Here is a 9,843-nt window from a genome sequence, read left to right as displayed (position 1 = left end):
CAGCATTTAATATTTATATACCATTTTAAAGCAAGCAATGAATAAAGAATGTTCAACTTGAACTCAGAGGGCCTGTTTCAAATCCTTAATTATCTAACACACTGTGGCATGGATTTCCATACCTGGACCCTTCAAAAGTCATAGAAGCCTCTGTACTTATATAGCTTCTAGCTATAAGCAAGTCACTTACCCTTTCCGGGCCTCTGTTTCTTCATCTGTCAGATGTGGATAATGTCTTAGATAACCTCTATTCTCCCTTCCACATCCATGTATTTGAGCCTATGATACTACTTAGGCAGGGCAAATATCATGATCATCATTTACAGAAAAGTTCCCAGACACTGGAGTGGCCATTCTTAGGGGCCAAGTTCTTCCATATGTTTCTTAGTCACAGAACATCACATTCTCTATTCTACCTACTTCCTCAATGCAGGAACTTGGAGGGGGGAGCTGGAACAGTCGAAGTCAATATTTCTAGCTTAAGAATTATCTGATTGTAGATGACCAGTCATGGCGTAATTGTTTCTGTACAGGGGTGGTGGTTCGTGGGCAACTGGCATTCAGCTATGCCACATGTAAGGCAATTTCCCAATTACATGTACTCTTGTTCTCTGGCACATCTCAGTGGCTAGAGTTGCTGATGGAGCATAAACAAACAAGGATTAAAATTATTTGATCCCCAAGACATCTCTACCCATATATATTTTTTAAATACCAACAACACAAAGTCACTGACAATGAGATGAATAGGTCTCTTTGATTTTGATTTCAGGTTTTGTATGTTTATAATACACTGAGATTTAATTGTTACATTTTACAAATCTTCCTAGAGAATTAATAACCCACATAATTTACGTCAGGGATTATTAACAGAGTTCAGAGGATCTACAAATTTACAGGGCAATAAAAAGACATCTTTATTTTCACTAACTTTTTAATCCTACATATTTTATTTTATGCATTGTAAAATATTCTGAGAAGGTATTCACAAGCTTCACCAGATTGCTAAAGCAGTCCATGGCACTAAAAGAAGGTAAGCAACTCTTGGCCTACATGAAATAGGATTGGAAGACAGCAAACTTTGTTCCATGAGTCTGCTTTCCTTAATGCTCAAACTTTAATTGTTGTATTTAAAGAGATTTATGTATGCTTCTTAATTCCTCTCTGAGCTCCAGTGCTGACTCTCTGGACTTCATTCTCCAACATGGTCTAGCAGTCTTCTCACACCAGATTACTTCCCCCAAGCAGCCTTCTCATCCTGGAATATCACTGTGCCCTCATGGATCCTTCCTCTGAATGAGGTTCCTCCCAAAGCATCCATTTTGAGGACAGTGTCCAGGCCAACAATATTCACTCTATCATTCCTCTCTGTGCTCAGCTGCTGACTATCTGGACTTTTTTCTCCACCCTGATTCCTGCGAATACCTTATCTTCTCACACTTTTTATCTTTTTTTAAATTTTTTTGTCTTCTCCACATTAAAATGTAAGCTCTTCGAGGGCAGGGAATATCTTTCCTTATATTTCTGTCTCCAGTGCTTAGCTCTGCCTCCACAGAGTAAGTCCTTTATGGGTGCTTTTTGACTTCTTGACTTAATATATTTGAACACCATGAATATACATTAAATCTGTTTTTGTCCCTTCACCAACATATATCACAATACCATAATGGGTAAATCATAGGAACTTGCACATAGAGTTTGAATGAGTCACACCAATAATCTGTCAAAGGTAGAATATGAGCCCAAGTTTCTTGTCCACAAGCCAAGTATGCTATCCAGGACACAATGGTGCCCCCTTTAAGTAATTAGGTTTTTATATATGGGAGGCAGAATAATAAGAAGGAGATACAGAAGGTCACAGAATCTTTTTCATTACAGGGACTAAGCCAAAAAACAAAATTTTATTTACATTTATTACATTTTCCTTCTCTATTCCTATCTCTGCTTTGATTCTCTCTGCATTAATGTTTGTCATACTTAATTGTTGATACATATCCAAATCCTAGCCATCAATCCTGAATTGTTTTCTCTCTTCCTCTCTAGAAAGCATTGAAAAGTTATTCCCACTTTGCCTGAAGGGTACAACCTGTTTCTATTATCCTGTTTCAGTGTTTACATTGAATACATGAGCAAAAATGAATCATATCCTCTAGAAATATTCCCTTGCTGACGGAGAATAGAGTGGTTGAAAACTATATTTTTCCGAAATGTTATTCTGGACAGACTGCAATTTAGAAGCAATAGCCCACATTCAAATAGACTAATAGATACTTCCTTACAGTACATGGAGGCAGAATTGTATAGTAGTGTTGTCTCTGGAGTCAGGAAGACCTGGCCTTGAATCCTGCTTCAGACTTTCTATGCCACCCTGGGAAACTACTTTAGTCTTTCTCAGCATGAATTTTGCTTGTCTGTCAAATGGAGATAATAAGAACTATAGTACTTACCTCATGGGATTGTAATGAGGATCAAATGAAATAATAAATGTAAAGTGCTTTGTAAACCTTATTATGCCGTAAGTTTCTATTTTATTATTAAAATTATTATTGTAACTATTATAAAATGGGCTGCTACCTTGACATACAACAATATTAATCTCATTTTTCTTTAGCCACCTATTAGCCAAGTGAATTTCATGATAGGTGATTTATGTTGATTTCTTATGAATTATGCTACATCTCCTTTTTAATCTGACTCCTCTTGAGTTTTCTACCCACAAGTCATAATTGAATTAGAGATAGTGTTCTGTAGCAGAAATATCTGCTTGCCTTGATGTCAGAAGACCTGGGTTCAAACTTCAGTTCTAACAGTTACTGTCTGTGAAACACTGATGGGGGTAGAGGGTGGGAATCCTCATTTCCAGAGTAAGCCTTAGCACCATTATCTATACAATTGGGTCAAACAATGACTGCACTACCTATTTAACAGGATTGTTATGGAGAAAGGGCAATAAAGAAAAGGATTCAAGAGGGCCAAGAGGAGTAAAGGAGGAGGTGAAGAACTATTGAAATGAGGCATTCTTATTATAATGGAACTGAGTGAAATAAGCTAACTTGCATAACATAATGAATTTCCTTGAAAAACTATCAAACATGCATCTTATTGAAAAACTACATCATGCAAATTCCTCACTTTCATTAAAAATACTAATTATTCAAAAGACCTAAGCTTAATGATCACTAGAATAGGAAAAAAAACACATAAAGAGTGCATATGGCTCATCTTATAATATGCTCTTCAATGGAGTCCATTAATTTATTCCATTAGTACACACATCTTGAGCATTCACTGAAGAAAGACAATGAACTGGGCCCTAAATTGAATTGAACAGGCTGGATTGCATTTGGAAAACTGCCAAGCACTGTCAATCTTCACAAAATGTTCTGTACCAACAAAGTCCAGGTGTTAAATTATAGTATTCTCCCATTACTACTGTCTGACGGCAAATCATGGAACATCATGGTCTCTGAAGCATCAAAATTGTAAGGAAGCCACAGGAAATGTAAAGATTCATGGTTGACATAAGCAACTTGCAGCATATTACTGATGATAACTTACTGATAAAAAGTAGGGCTAAGAAGTATAGAATGTTCTGGGGAGGACACAGACACCATCATGTGAAATTTAAGATATGCATTTAAAAATTGTAGGGAATGTAAGTTCACAGTTTCATATAACATTTTCTTTTTGATTAACCAACTGGCATATGCTAGGAATTGTGTTAAATACTGGAGATACAAATGTCGAACAGTCTCTGCCCTCAAAGAGCTGAGAGGATATTTTGTCTAACACAAATTCGTTAGGTGTCTATGAAGAAGATACAATGTCAACTTTAGGTTTTTTGTTTGTTTTTTATTTTTTATGTTAGAGTTGTTGTCTCTGTTTCCCTAGGGTGGTTTCTAGGTGCCCTTCTATAATCAAGTCATGTATCCCAGGCTACCATCAGGACCCTTCCTGATTCTGTTTTACCCTGGTAATCATAGCATGCATGGAGATAGACTAACTTCATTTTCCCTGTCAGATTCCCTGTCCCTACTGGACTTTCCCAGGATCTCAGCTCATTGGCTTAACAAACTGAGATAACCATCTTACTCAGTGAACAATGAATCACTGACAGCTTTTTTCAGTTATGTTTGCTCCACACACATCTTAGAAATATAGGCTTACAAGTTATAGGAAATTTCTTTTACAAATAAGGAGAGGATCCTTCCACTACAATGGAGTCAATGGACCATTGAATGTCATGAACTCTGGGAGAAAGAGGGTTAGACTAGACAAACAATTTCCCTGCAAGCTCTCAGTCAGTGAACTTACTTACATGAAAGTTGCTAAAAGAAAATGCTTCTAGTGGAAAATGATGAACTATTCAAAGATATCAGTCAAAACAGTGACTTTTCCTTAGGTCTCATCCTCCATGACTTCTCTGTAACAATGAGACTGTTGTTGTTCAGCTGTTTCAATCACATCCTACACTTTATGACCTCATTTGGGTTTTCTCAATTTCCTTCTTTCCAGGTGCTGCTCATGTTTTGAAAGTTCAAAAACAAACCCTCAATGAAGCCTTCTCTGATTCCCCAGATGCAAGTGATTTCTTTTTCATCTAATCTCATATACACCCCTTATGTATTTATCACACACTTTCTTTTTTTTCAGGTTATATATGTATAGTCATGCAAAATACTTCCATAGTAGTTGTGTTGTTAAAAACTAAGTATATTTCCCTTCACCTTATCCAGCCCCCATTTATTCTATTCTTTCTTTTGACCCTGTCCCTCCTCAGAAGTATTAGTTTCTGAATACCCCCTCCCCCAATCTGCCCTCCCCTCTATCATCTCCTTGCTGTCTTGTCCCCTCCTCCCACCCCACATTTTCCTGTAGGGTAAGATAGATTTCTATACCCAATTGAGTGTGTATGTTATTCCCTTCTTAAGCCAAATCCTATGAAAATAAGATTCACTCATTCCCTCTCACCTTCCCCTGTTTTCACTTCACTGTAAAAGCCTTTTCTTGTCTGTTTTATGTGAGATAATTTACCCAATTCTACTTCTCCCAGTATAATCCTTTCTCATTCCTTAATTTTACTCTTCAGATATCACTCCTTCATCTTCAACTCACTCTGTGTCCTCTGTCTATCTATCTATCTATCTATCTATCTATCTATCTATCTATCTATCTATCTATCTATCTATCTATCCATCCATCCATCCATCCATCCATCCATCTATCTATCTATCTATCTATCTATCTATCTATCTATCTATCTATCTATCTATCTATCTATCTAAACATACAATTTTTCCCTCCAACTACCGTAATACTGACAAAGGTCTCATGAGTTACAAATACCATCTTTCCATGCAGGAATGTAAACAGTTCAACCTTAATAAGTCTCTTATGATTTCTCTTTTCTGTTTACCTTTCCATGTTTCACTTGAGTCTTGTATTTGAAACTCAGTGTTTCTATTCAGCTCAGGTCTTTTCATCAAGAATTCTTGAAAGTCCCCTATTTCACTAAATGACCATTTTTCCCATGAAGAATTGTATTCAGTTTTGCTGGTGATTCTTGGTTGTTATGCTATATCCTTTGCCCTTTGGAATATTGTATTTTATACCCTCCAGTCCCTTACTGTAGAAGCTGCTAAATCTTGCATTATCCTGATTGTGTTTCCACAATACTTGAATTGTTTCTTTCTGTCTGCTTGCAATATTTTCTCCTTGACCTGGTAACTCCGGAATTTGGCTATAATATTCCTAGGAGTTTTCCTTTAGGGATCTCTTTCAAGAGATGATCAGCAGATTCTTTCAATTTCTATTTTGCCCTCTGTTTCTAAAATATCAGGGAAGTTTTTCTTGATAATTTCTTGAAAGATGATTTCTAGGCTCTTTTTTTGATCATGGCTTTCAGATAGTTTAATAATTTTTAAATTCTCTGTCCTGGATCTATTTTCTAAGTCAGTTGTTTTTCCATTGAGATACTTCACATTGTTTTCTAATTTTTCATTCTTTTGGATTTGTTTTACATTGTCTTGATTTCTCATAAAGTCACTAGCTTCTAATTGCTCCATTCTAATTTTTAAGGAAATATTTTCTTCAGTAATCTTCTGGACTTCCTTTTCCATTTGGCTAATTTTGTTTTTTATGGCATTCTTCTCCTCATTGGCTTTTTGGACCTCTTTTGCCATTTGGGTCAGGCTATTTTTAAGGTGCTATTATAGTCAGTATTTTTTTTTTTGGTCTCCTTTAGTAAGGTGTTGACTTGCTTTTCATGATTTTCTTGCATCACTCTCATTTCTTTCCCCAGTTTTCCCTATACTTCTCTTACTTGCTTCTCAAAATCCTGTTTGAGCTCTTCCATGGGCTGGGACCAATTCGTATTTTTCTTGGAGGCTTTGCACGTAGGAGCTTTGGCTTTGTTGTCTTCTTTTGGTTGTATGTTTTGATCTTCTTTGTTAACAAAGAAAGATTCTATGGTCTGATCTGTTTTGAGCCTTTTTTTCTTCATGATCCCAGCCAATTACTTGAATTTTAAACTCTTTGTTAAGGTAGGGGTCTGCTTCCAGTGTGGAGAATGTATTGTGTCAAACTTTGGGGGTTTTATGCAGCTGTTTTCAGAGATACTTCTAGGGACCTGTAAATTTTCAATTTCTCCAAGGTGGTATGATAATGGGTGAGGTGTTTACTTCTTTCCTGGCCTGTGCTCTGATCTATGAGTGACCAAAAGCACTCTTTTCTGCCTTGGAACTGTGAGGAGGATTTATTTTTCATCACCACTGCAAGCTTCACCACTCCAGCACTCCTCCTCACCCCAGGACCATCACCCATATTTGTGACCCAAATCCAAGCATGGGCAAAGCAAGAGAATCCTGCACCAGGAGAAAGATCCCTGCAATACCCTCTGATCAGCCACCCAATTCCCCATCAGTCCTCAGGCCAGAATCTCTGGAAGCATCCTCTTCCTTGGGGCCACAATTGGGGACTGGGGCTGGGACCAACCTTCTCTCTCACCACAGTCACAGAATTTTCCCACTGACCTTCTAAGTTGTCTTTGGTCTTCATGGGTTGAGAAATCTGGAAACCACCACAGCTGCCTGTGATTCAGTCCTCTGAGGCCAACACCAGGTTTGCTGAGGCCTGTTTTGTTTGCATGCCCATGCTGCACTGTGCTCCTCTGCCCACCAGGAGCGATATACCTTTATGATCAACCATCCAGGTTGTCTTGGGCTGGAAATTTGTTTCACTCTGTGTTTTTGTGGGTTCTGCTGCTTTAGAATTTGCTTACAGCCATTTTTTTACAGGCATTTGGAGGGGTTTGGAGGAGAGCTCAAGCAAGTCACTGCTTTTCCTGCACCATCTTGGCTCTGCCTCATAATGTATTTTTCTGAGTAAGTTTATTCTTCTTCCATGAATGATAGCATGGTTTGGACATGCTAAGTTTGAGCTTATAGGAGATTAAAGAAGAAAAATCCTCAACCATGGAATATTTGGGGCTGGAATTCAGGATAGGTAAAGTTCATGTAATTGAGTAAAAAAATCCAATCATGTATTGATGTTAGCTGAAACCATGAGAACAGCTAAGAGTATAGGAAGAGAATGTAAGATTGTACATTTGCCTTTGAAGAATACCTAAGTTAGAGAGGAGAATAATGAAGAGCTAACAAAAAAGAAATAGAAGAAAGAACATAGAGGCAGGGAGGAGAGTAGGATAGTATAGTTTTCTGGAAACTAATCACAGAGATTTTCAAAAACTGGGTTTCTTAAACAGTGTCCTTTACAAAGGACACTACACTGCATTAAAAACAAAACTGTTATATTTGTTACAGTGATAGGTTATCTTTGCTTAGCATATGTTAGTTTTTACTGTAAAGCAGTCTGTCTTCTTTGAAAAAAGTTGGGTAAATGAGTCATTTTGAGTCACACTTAGCAACTGATTTAGAATCACAGTGAAATTTTATGCCTCTCTTATAAAACGGAAAAGTGAAATGGATAGGGGAATTACCTCAAAAATTCAATTCAAATTAATAAAATGTTTATTAAGGACTGACTTTATTCACAGAACAATGTTGGGAACATAGTAGGCAAGGATGAAAAACAATTTAGCTTTCTGGAGACCTAGGGTCTATGATTGGAAGCTGAAGAAGCATAATTAAAACATAAAAAATAGAACAATCCAACAATGCTATCACTCAATTCATAGAAATAACTAAAGATGGAAAAACCATTTCGGTCTAGCATGATCTTGTCAAGGTCATTTATCCTGAGTCACTTTAGTATCATTACTTGAATCATCAGAGACTAAATCTAACAAATAGCATGCTTACAAATGAATCAATGTTTTTTTGCGTGAGACTAAACTGCAAAATAGGGGAAAGTAGAAAAGGGAAGTGTTGAGGAAGAAGATAGGTAAGAATGTGTGACCTTAATTGTCAATAACAAAATGGAGGGGACAGAAAAAAAAAAGACACACATACATGTGCCCGTTGTTGTCACAAAAAAAAACATTAAAATTATTATATAACCCAAGTAATTCTCATACTACTATGAATGGAAAGGAAAAAAATGGCATTGAATACTATATCAATAAAATGAACAAGCCTGTCACTAAAGTGATCTTTTCTCATCACAGAACCTTTATAACTACATGGAATCCATCAGTCAGCTAGTCCAGCCCACTTCTGTGCTTGATAATGCTCAACATCTCCCATACAATAGGCCACAAAAGCCACGCAGTCTTAGAGGGAAGCCCTTAAATGATGTGGCCTCAGCTTCACACAGTGAAAAGTCAAACCTGACCTCATCCCTGCAGGACATCACTGTCAACACCCTACACTGACTCTGGGAAACAATATCAACCCCTAGACTGAAATTTTGAGGAATCCCAACCAAAGTAACAGAGCCAGAAGGATGCCTTGAGGAGTATTGGCTTACCACTGACCCCTCACCTTAATATAAATGGAATGAAACAGGAAAGTCCGAGGTCACCTGCAGTGACAGAGCATGTGAAGCACAGGTCCCTGAGGGTCCCCTGAAAAAAACTGTTGAGCAAATGAGTGAGGTTTGGGAGAGAACTTAGCCCTCCTTGTTGAGCACTGATCTAGAATATTCCAGAATTCCCCACTAGGGATCAGAATCCCCTGACTTTTTTTTTTTTAACAAATCTTCCGGTCATTAATGAACTGTGAAGCCACAAATAAAATCTTCTGTAAATAGCAAAAACATATGCTAAAATGCATCTCTCTTTCCCCCTTCAAAGAGACATGGAAGACTTTGAGTGTAGAACATTGAAAGTACTCTCTGATACAGCTGATTTGTTAATTATTTATATGACTTTATCTGCTATTCTTTTTTATGGGAAATGGCTTTCTGGGTGGGGATACAGGCAAAGGATTTATTTTGAGACAAAGGATATATAAAAACAGATGATGTCAATAAATTATAAAGATTGAGAAGCTATCACTTGTAGCTTTTGTCTCACTTTTGTACTTGTATTCACAAGGCTTAAACAGTACTGATCAAATAGTAATAGCTTAATAATTATTTTTTTTATTCATTCAGGAAGGGCTTCACGGAGGAGTGGTACCTAAGCTGGATCTTGAAAAAAGAGAATCATTTTAACAATTCGTTTAAAATTGACAAGCATTTTATTAAGAGCCTACTCTATCCCAGAGACCATGGATACAAAGATAAAAGAGATACAAAGACAACTTGGTTTTGTCCTGAAGGAGCTTCTATATTTTAGTGGGAAGGAACCGAGTACATGTAAGTAAATTCTCTCTCTCTCCATACATATGAAATTACTTTGTATAAATATATGCAGTTAAAGATGTATGTCTATACATACAAAGT

General features: G+C 37.1%; 1 pseudogene; it reads left to right on the top strand.

Moving 5' to 3' along the window:
* The first annotated feature begins 510 nt into the window (after nucleotides 1-510).
* Nucleotides 511-9,118, top strand: LOC144457663 (protein DEPP-like; annotated as a pseudogene).
* The last annotated feature ends 725 nt before the right edge of the window (nucleotides 9,119-9,843 follow it).

This window comes from Phascolarctos cinereus, unplaced genomic scaffold (genome assembly GCF_003287225.1).
Source record: "Phascolarctos cinereus isolate Bilbo 61053 unplaced genomic scaffold, phaCin_HiC Scaffold_5;HRSCAF=322, whole genome shotgun sequence".
Classification (NCBI taxonomy): Eukaryota; Metazoa; Chordata; class Mammalia; order Diprotodontia; family Phascolarctidae; genus Phascolarctos; species Phascolarctos cinereus.
This window is presented reverse-complemented; position numbering and strand designations above follow the sequence as displayed.